The 9,590-nt window shown below is 38.6% G+C and overlaps 3 pseudogenes; all 3 read right to left on the bottom strand.

Moving 5' to 3' along the window:
* Positions 1-23: 23 nt before the first annotated feature.
* Positions 24-2,648, bottom strand: LOC130510534 (putative cysteine-rich receptor-like protein kinase 9; annotated as a pseudogene).
* A 338-nt stretch (positions 2,649-2,986) lies between these two features.
* LOC130510532 (cysteine-rich receptor-like protein kinase 11) lies at positions 2,987-5,821 on the bottom strand (annotated as a pseudogene).
* Positions 5,822-6,705: 884 nt separating this feature from the next.
* On the bottom strand, positions 6,706-9,422 carry LOC130511746 (cysteine-rich receptor-like protein kinase 17; annotated as a pseudogene).
* Positions 9,423-9,590: the final 168 nt, after the last annotated feature.

Genomic DNA, 9,590 nt, shown 5'->3' with positions numbered 1-9,590 from the left:
CAATCTCGTTCTTGAACTCTGTGTCACCTTGTCTTGATGATTTTGACAGTCTCTTTACCGCAACTTTCAACCCCATTCGCGAAAGTTCCCTGTCCGTTTCCATCAGCACCATCTCGTTATCAAAATGTGTTCACACAATTTTTTTAAGAAAATTTGCAGAAACTCATGCCAAGTTAAGGAATAGTAGTACCTTGTAAACCTCACCAAATCCACCTTCACCAATTTTATTATTTTCGGAATAGTTATTTGTTGCAGCTTGAATAATTCTATAATCAAGTTGCAGTGACTCAATGGTTGTAATATCGTCCCCTGTTGCACAATAATTCATAGCAATCAGATGAGACAAAAAAAAAAACTGATCGGTGAAATAATCTAAACCTAGTTAAGGTTGTTATTCCACTGCAATCTTTACCATAAAAAGCTGGTGCATTGTCTGAAATCTTCTTTGTCCTCTTTGCAAGGAAACAATAACCAGCTATTAAATCAGAACCGCCACTACACACCCACAACGATGGCTACTATTAACACTTTTTGAATTATCATGTTTACCTGCATATAAAAAAATAAACATTTTCTTGAGATCGGATAGTATTGAATATTTAGAGAAACCAGAGTAAAAAACAGAGGAAGATAAAAGAGTTCACCAGTTCGTGTAAGAGATGAGACAGGAGAAATAGACGCCGGAGGAGGTGGGGTAGCGGTGATGGCGATGGTGGCGGCGGGTGCATGTTGTTCTTCAGGTGTTCTAGTGTCGTTTTCGTTGAAGAACGAGTAAAGCTCGTACCTTGAGTTACAACTAGGCCAGAAAAGTCTACCCCCAATTCTATTAAGAGGCATCCCATCGATGGATCGATGCAGGCAACGCAAACATTCATATCGTGTCAGATCAGGAGTGCACTGAACCAGACCGTATAAACTCTGGAGTGCTGTCCAATTGGCTTTGATCGTATAGAACTTCTTAGAACTATTAGCTGCTTTGTCGGCAGCTTGGTTCATCGTGGTCGACCACCAAATCTTCGAACCTGTCTTCTTGATTAGATGAAATATATTACCGTTCAGCAAGATAAACCCTCCTTCGTACACAAGGGTCGATAGAATATTTTGGTGAGAGTATCTGAGCATGCACTCCTCGTAGTAAAGCACGACCTCACTCTCATGGGACACCGAGCTAAGGTATCGTTGACTGAGAAGGCGACGCAGCGATGGCAAACTTCAGGCGAGACGTCTCCTCGGCAGAGGAAAAGTCCTGTGACCCTGTCGGGATCGCGTCCCACCGTGGCGTTCTGGAATCCGGTGGAGTAGGAGGCGTCGGGGGAGAGAGAGAGGACAAAGGGTTTTGAGATTGGTGGAATAAGTGCTGTTTCTTGTATATAGTTGTTGCATTTGGGCACGAATGGAATGTGTAACGAGGATTTTGAGCATAAGCTCTGAAGCTAGCGAGTAAGGAGATAGGGCAAGGAAGATGAAAGTGGTGCAGAAGACATGGTTCGACTTCTTTCAGTTTGGTCTACATCATGAAGCTCTCATTTATATAACGAATTATATATATATTTCCTCTCTTTTTGAGTCTGTGACTACCGTAGATTGCCGTGAAACAGGGTATGATTTGTGGAGTGACGACCACCGTAAGTCGAAAGTCAAAGTAAACGCTTTTTTCCTTCTTAATGTAACTTTTATTATGCAAAAAATATGAACGTATAAAGTGGGGTTTTAGACTAAGTCAGACAAGAACAAGACAAGAAAACATGGCCTTTGGAACTTTCTTGTCTTGCTTTCCCTTTCTCATGTACTCTTTTTTTTTTGAAACACAACTTAATTTCATTAAACCTTAAACTTCTTGATTACAATGGTTAGAGGGAATTATCCATCCTCTTTGATTGAAAGCATAAACTACAACAATGTAAATAAACAAGATAATTCTTCAATCGAAGATAACAGCGGATTCGAGACAGGACTTGAATGCGTCGAAGTAGCCTTCACGACAAAGTCGGATAGCATAGAAATAGTCACATATAGTGACGTTGAAACCAGCCTCGTGGATGAGGAAGCTGAAATCAAAACTCGACACCGAGTTAAGATAATCGTCTCCTTTTATAGAAAAGAGGAATGGAGATAAAGACCAACCGGGTGAACCCACCGGTAAACTATTCTTCTTAAAAGAAAGATATGGCATTATGCCATGTACTCTTTTTTACTAAGTGTATATAAGTCTCTTCTTATTTTTTTATGTTGAATTGTTGAATAACACATTACCTGAGAGAAAAAAAAACATTACCTGAGACATTGTTTAACAGCTTCAATCAATGATCCAGATCTCTAATTGTTTACATCATTTATAGTATGGGATATGGACCGTATCCTAGACAGCCTTGAATCTTGGTTGCGTCTAGTTTGTGGTGAGAAGAATCCGAGAGGTTGAGAAACAGATAAAATGACAGAGATGATAGTGCCCATACATTATTGTCGACAGTTTGGGACAAATGATAAACCAACAAAAAGTATGAAAACAATGTAGAAGCATCACAAAAGTTATACACATAGAAATACTTCCATATTTAACGAGGGCTCCAAAGGAACTTCTTTTTAAAAGTTCACACAATACATATTGTGCAGAAACAGAGGACTGATACAGAACTCTTCTTTCCCATCTTCTGTCTTGTGTGTGCGTGTGTGAGTGTTTAGTTATTGTGGCTCTTGCTAATTTAGCAACGTGAATTTCGGTGTACATTAACAAAAAAATGACTACTGGGTGCTGGCGGTATGGAAAGACTATAATCTCAATATACGAACCTAAGAGTGAAAAGCAGAGTGTCTGGTCATCATTAGTGAGTTGCCTTTATTATTAACTAAGAACTTTCAAAATTCATATTTAAGAACTCGATTATAAATTTACAATCACACAGAATAAAATGAGAGTGAAGTCTAATCTGAGAAACAAAACACAGGGAGATTCAAGTCCACATCAAGATTGATCTTCAACGAAGATTTAACTCACTAATGGACCAGTAGATTGACCTGACTCCAAATCTACAGCTGATGAGTTTTGATCACGTGTGATTTGGACAAAAAATCCAGGTTGTTGAGGCACAGGTAAGGTGATTGTGTTACTAGTGAGCATCAAGATGATTGTCGACAAAGTTGGACGATCCATAGGGTTCTCTTGAACACATAACAATGCAATATGGATGCATCTGACAACTTCACTGCTGTCACAACTCTCTCTAACAAATGGATCCACAAGTTCTAACGGTGAGCCATTTTTCCAAAGCTTCCATGCCTACACAAGGATAGATCGATTAAATACATTGAAACCTGATCGTAGTTACAAGAATTGTTTCTGTTTATGTACTTACATAAGTGACCAAGTTGCTACCATTACTATCTGTTTCGTGGAAGCTGCTATTCTTCTTGCCAATAATAATCTCCAAAACTAAGACCCCAAAGCTATATACATCAGATTTTGTGGAGAACTGGCCATGCAATGCATACTCAGGAGACATATAACCGCTGAAACATAGAGTGAATTTGAGCATATAGATGACAATCAAAGACTTCAATTCATAGGATCTCAAAGGGGAAGAGAAATTACTATGTTCCAACTATTCTGCTTGTATTTTCAAGGGTTTGGTCAGCCATGGTAATCCTGGCCATGCCAAAACCCGTAATTTTCGGGTTTATATCTGCATCTAAAAGAATGTTACTGGTTTTAAGGTCACGGTGTATGATTATAAGCCGTGAATCTTGTTGAAGATATAAAATTCCTCGAGCAATCCCTGTAATGATCTTGTATCTCATTGTCCAATCCAACTGACCTTGCTTTGAAGGGTCTACACATCCATGCATACACATAAAGCACACAGTTTTTAAGAATAGCTATATCATTATGATTTCGATAAAATATAGTAGTAGTATTGACCGCAACCTACCAAAAAGTAGATAATCAAGGCTATTGTTAGGAACAAACTCGTAGACTATAATCTTTTCTTCCGGCTCCAAACAACACCCAAGAAGCCTAACAATATGTCTATGCTGAAGCTTTGTAACAACAAGAACCTCGTTCTTGAACTCTAGTAGTGCACATTGTCCTGATGTTTTGGACAGTCTCTTCACAGCAACTTCAGTTCCGTTTGGAAGTATACCCTAATGAAATTGACATTTTTACAAACCCATATTGATTCAAAGTTTTCAAACTTTCAAGTGAAATAACAGAAAAAGAAGTTGAACAAACTTAACTATACCTTGTACACTTCACCGAATCTACCTTGACCTAGCCTGTTACTGCTCGAAAACTTATCTGTTGCAGCTTCAATAGTCTTAAAATCGAATTGTAATGAATGTGTAGTTGAGATATTCAACAGCTGCACAGAAAAAAGAGAAATAATGTTAATTAGGCTGAAAGAAATTCACTTCTCTTGTTGAGCCAGAAAAAGATCAACAAAGTGAACAAAGGTGCTTGGACTTGGGGCAGATACCACCGATAAACTCACATTGAAAATCAACTTCTTCGTGCGATTTTTTCTCCTCCGGTAAAAGACAAACGCAAGAGCGAGCAGCACAAGACGATGACAATGATCGCAGCCACAATTCCAACGATAGCTCCCACTGAAAGGGAATCGCCATCTACGCAGTCAACAGTCACCAAGGTAAGAATATTATTACACCTAAGTGAAATTACATCAAAATTTTACAAATTTCTTCTTCTCTTCGTTTTTTTCTTGACAAATCACTTTTCTCATTTATTTACCGAAATTATAATTAGAATAAAAAATGAAACTTCGCTAAGTTTTTAATAGAGAACCAAAAAAAACAAATAATAAAAATCAATTGTTTAAGAATTTTTTGAAAGTGTCACGTTTAATTTCTCCTTTTTGAGGTTCCATACTTATCTAAACGTCATCCAATTTTGTTCGACTTGATGTCTTTTTATATTCTTATGAAAGTCTTCAATAACTAAATTTTACATTTTAAAACGTTAAAAGGACATAGTACCTTTCTTTTCCGTACCGTCTCCGTCGCCGGTCAAAGGTTGCTGCGGAGCTGCTTTGGTGGATATATTATCAAAAGCCCCTAAGAACGGATAAAGATCCCACCGGAAAAAACAGCTCGGCCGCCTAGCAACGCCGCCTTGATTCCCACGGCAACACTTTGATACCTCCAACATTTGCTCGGAGACAAGCTTCACAATTCTCCGGAGACAAATCCGGTGTACACTCCATCAACGCGTAAACTCGCTGAAACGTAGTCAACGATGTGATATCCGCTGCATAGTACTTACCACTAGAAGACGATGAAGCTCCACTGCGTCCCGCTGAAGCCGTATCTATCAGCTTAATCATAAACGCATCCCAAATTCTTTCGAACTCCGACATGTTAATGGTGATGTTCCCAGTGTTGTATCTTAATGAGTTCGGCTCTAGGTTCATTGATCCGAAGAAGGAACTGTTCGCATACCGAACCATGCAGAGAGTTTCGGTGCCTGGCCATGAGAAAGCCTCAGTTTGGTTAGGACAGTTCTGTATCATATCTGTCACTGCTTTAGTTTATGCACTCTGAGCAGTGTTTTGATTGAGCTCCAGGGATGCACAAGCCCATCGCGTAGACTCGGTCTGGTTCTTGCCCGATCGAGGAGTTGTAGAAGAAACCGTCTCGAGACGTGACGTTAGAGGCAAGAGACGAGAGAATGAGTCGACGGTTTGAGTCATACGTAGTGTTTGGTCTGAAAGTTCCCGTTGTGTTCAGGCAAATCTGTCCGGACACTGAGATGAAACTAAAAGTCACAAGGACGGGATAAGAGAAGTGGAAAGAGACTGATCCGACACATTTTTTCAAGTTTATGTTTAGTCTTTTGGTGTCTTGAATAGGTAAATGTTAAATAGGCGTATACGTTTTTTTTTTCTTTTTTGAAAAAGGGTTGATAGGCATACATTAATAAGTTGGCTTTTTCAAAAGTGGAGGCTCCAAAATATTTAATGAGACCAAGGGACCAACATTTGACTATAGTATTTTGGGAGACGGTTATTTGGGAAATCAAAGTTAGCGTTAGTTTAAATCGAATTATTTACATTAAAAATTGGAAGGTCTTAGAAGATGTTAACGTGTGACGTGTTGTTCACTGGTGATTAGCATATTATAATGGACCGCAACCACATAAACAATTTAGGATGAAAGAGATCGAATACGAAATAGATTTGTTCAAGTGGCATTAATTTTGTTTGTTTTGACTGAGAAACGACGTAATTTTTTTGTCAAGCGTGACGTAAATCAGCCTGATGAGAATACACTGCATAATTCAGCAATTCTTATTTTGTGAATGAGATCAAGGACCAAGGTTTAGGCCAATATGGCTTATCGTTGCTTGACATCCAAGGAACAAGTTCCAGGTCTAGTAAAAAACCAGCTTGACCTGGAGTGTGGTAAGAGACTCCTCTGCTTTATTCGTTCTCTAAGGTTATACTTGTAAATTTTCTTCTTTATTATACAATACCTGAAGATAATCTGCAAATATTGTTGAGTGGCCATGAACCTTTTTATGCATGGACATAAAACAAGTGACACGCCTTTGTCAAAGTAACACAATAAAACAGAGCCATACACCCTTTAAGCTCAGGGTCTTTCGGTTGCTTGTTTCCCAAGTTATGTGTTCTTTGTAAAGTTTCTTTTTTTTTGTCAACTATAAAGTTTCTTTATAACTAAACTTACTCTCCAAATTTTAATATCGAGTTTTATGCTAAATCAGTCGAACTTTTACATATGTGGACATAAAACAAGTGACAAGCCTTTGTGGAAACTAGAAACAAGTGAACTAAACAGAACATCTTGACTATTCAACGAGGATTAACATCAGTGATTGTTGCTTCATCCACAGAACAAGTATAAGACTTGCTGCTCGATTGACTGGGGTCCAGGCCTGACATGGTCGTTCCTGGCCTGTTCCCAAAAAAAAATCCAGGTGGCAGAGGTACAGGCAGACTAATAGAGCTGGTTGTGAGCATTTGTTGAATCGTTGACATTTTGGGACGATCTGCAGGATTTCCTTGAACGCATAACAGTCCAATATGAATGTATCTAACAACTTCATCGATGTTACTGTCTTCTTTGATACCAGGATCAACGAGATCAGGCAATGATTTGTTCTCCCAAAGTCTCCAAACCTGTAGAAGTTATGTAAAATATATTCAGAACTTTTATCATTACTTAAAAGAATCAATAATAGTTTGAGACTATATTATGTTCTAGCTGCTCACATATGTGACTAAGTTGTTAACTAAACCATCCATCTGACGGAAGCTGCTATTCTTTTTGCCACTAATGATCTCAAGAATCATTACTCCCAAGCTATATACATCTGATTTCATCGAGAATTGGCCATGTATCACATACTCAGGTGGCATGTAACCGCTGCAAAATACATTTTAATTAGCTGAAAAAGATTATGATTATCAAAATTCATCAGGTCCAAATAGAGTATATATACTCACAAGGTTCCAACTACTCTTGATGTATTGCCTACAGTTTGGTTCATTCCAAAGATCCTTGCCGTTCCGAAATCCAGCAATTTTTGGATTCATATCCGCATCTAATAGAATGTTACTAGCTTTGAGATCGCGGTGTATGATCTTGAGCCTTGAATCTTGATGAAGATATAAAATACCACGACTGATCCCACCATGATGTTGTGTCTCACAGTCCAGTCCAGCTGAACTCTCTTACTAGCATCTGAATAGTCATGCATAATTACAACTGGCTATGTATAAGAAGAAACAACAAAGGAAAACTGTATATAAATAATAAACAACTGACCGAAGAGGAAATAATCAAGGCTTTTGTTAGGAACAAACTCATAGACGAGTAACTTTTCTTCTCCTTGAAGTGAAAAGCCAAGAAGTCTAACAAGATTTATATGCTGAAGCCTTGCAACAACAACAACCTCGTTCTTGAACTCTCTTTCACCCTGTCCTGCTGTTTTTGAATGTTTCTTTACCGCAACTTCAGTTCCATTCATGAGGATGCCCTTCGTAATTAATACAAAATAAGACATAATCATTTCATTATTCCTAAAGAAAGAAGCAATATAGATGGGAAAATACCTTGTAAACCTCACCAAATCCACCTGCCCCAAGCTTGTTCGCCTCGGAAAATTGCCCGTCGCAGCTTCAATTGTCTTAAAACCAAATTGAACAGATTCCGCTTCAGCTAAGACCAACAGTAAGATAGTCAAAAAAAATTCCTAAGCAAACAATGAGATTCTTATGAATACAATACCAATTGAAGCAACTCACTTGAAAGTTGTATATCTTGCTTTTTCTTTCTCCTCTTGAACATAAACATGCCTACAGAAATCAATACTATGATAACCACAATAACTACAACTATCGCTGCGACAACTCCTCGTGAGATATTTTTATCTGCACAAAAAACCATTACACAACAAAAAAAAAACTTTACACAACGTAAAAAAAAACTGCTCTGGCATTGTTTCTAAAGTGACTTGCCTTTTTTGGTTATATCGGTCAAATTAACAGAAGGACTGTCTAAAAGCGGAGGCGGATCATTAATATGATCAAAAGCACCAGAGAAATTATACAACTCCCACCGGAAAAAGCAACTTGGCCGCAACATAATGACACCTCTCTTCCCATGATATACACTTTTTTATAGTAATCAACGCTTGACTCAAGACAAAGACTACAATCCTTTGAAGAAATATCTGGAGTGCATTGCATCAGCATCAATATGTTCCTGTAAACCGGCACTGGAGCTACATCCTTTGCATAGTATTTACCAGACAATGATAAAGAAGTAGATGAATTGTTTCTCTCCGAGGAAGAAACTCTCGTGATCATACGAAGCACTAACCCGTCCAACACACTATCAAACTCCTTCTGGTTTTCTTTTCTTACGTCCATTACATTATAAAACGGTGTAATAGGCTCCAAGGCGAGGACCCCAGAGAAGGACTTGCTGGAGTAGCGAACAAGGCAAAGGAACTCGTCACCTGACCATACGAAAGCCTCTGTTTGGTTCAAACAGGTACTTAGTAAACTGTCTGAGGCGGCCTGGACACAGTGTGTGAGCAAGCTTGTGGTTCAGCACCTGGAGCGCACATCCCCAAGGCGTAAACTCTGTCCAGACCTACCCCGATGGAGCCGTTGAAGTAGCCGGCGTGAGCCGTGACGTTAGAAGCAAGAGTAGAGTTTATGAGAAGGCGGTTCTTCTCATATGGACTATTGGGTTTGAAAGTCCCAGAAGCTTCATCACAAGTTTGTTGTGCAGAAACAAAAATGGGACTGAAGCTTATGAGTATGAAGCAGAGGATTGATACAGAGCTCTTCTTTCCCATTTTTTTCTTCTTTAAATAATAATTCAGAGCGTTTGTGTGTTTTGGAATGTGTGTATCTTATCAGTTTGTCCTGAACTTTGAATATTACACCTCACTGACAACGCGATATACTACTTTTTTCTTTCTGTTAGTAAAATACAACACGCAGCAGGACTACAAAATTGCCTACTCTAGATTTACGTCGGTGACTTGTCTCACTAATATTATATTAGTCAAAAAGTGACAACTTTGAATTTTTTGGAACAAAAAT

The sequence above is a fragment of the Raphanus sativus genome, chromosome 4 (assembly GCF_000801105.2).
Source record: "Raphanus sativus cultivar WK10039 chromosome 4, ASM80110v3, whole genome shotgun sequence".
NCBI classification, from domain to species: Eukaryota; Viridiplantae; Streptophyta; class Magnoliopsida; order Brassicales; family Brassicaceae; genus Raphanus; species Raphanus sativus.
This window is presented reverse-complemented; position numbering and strand designations above follow the sequence as displayed.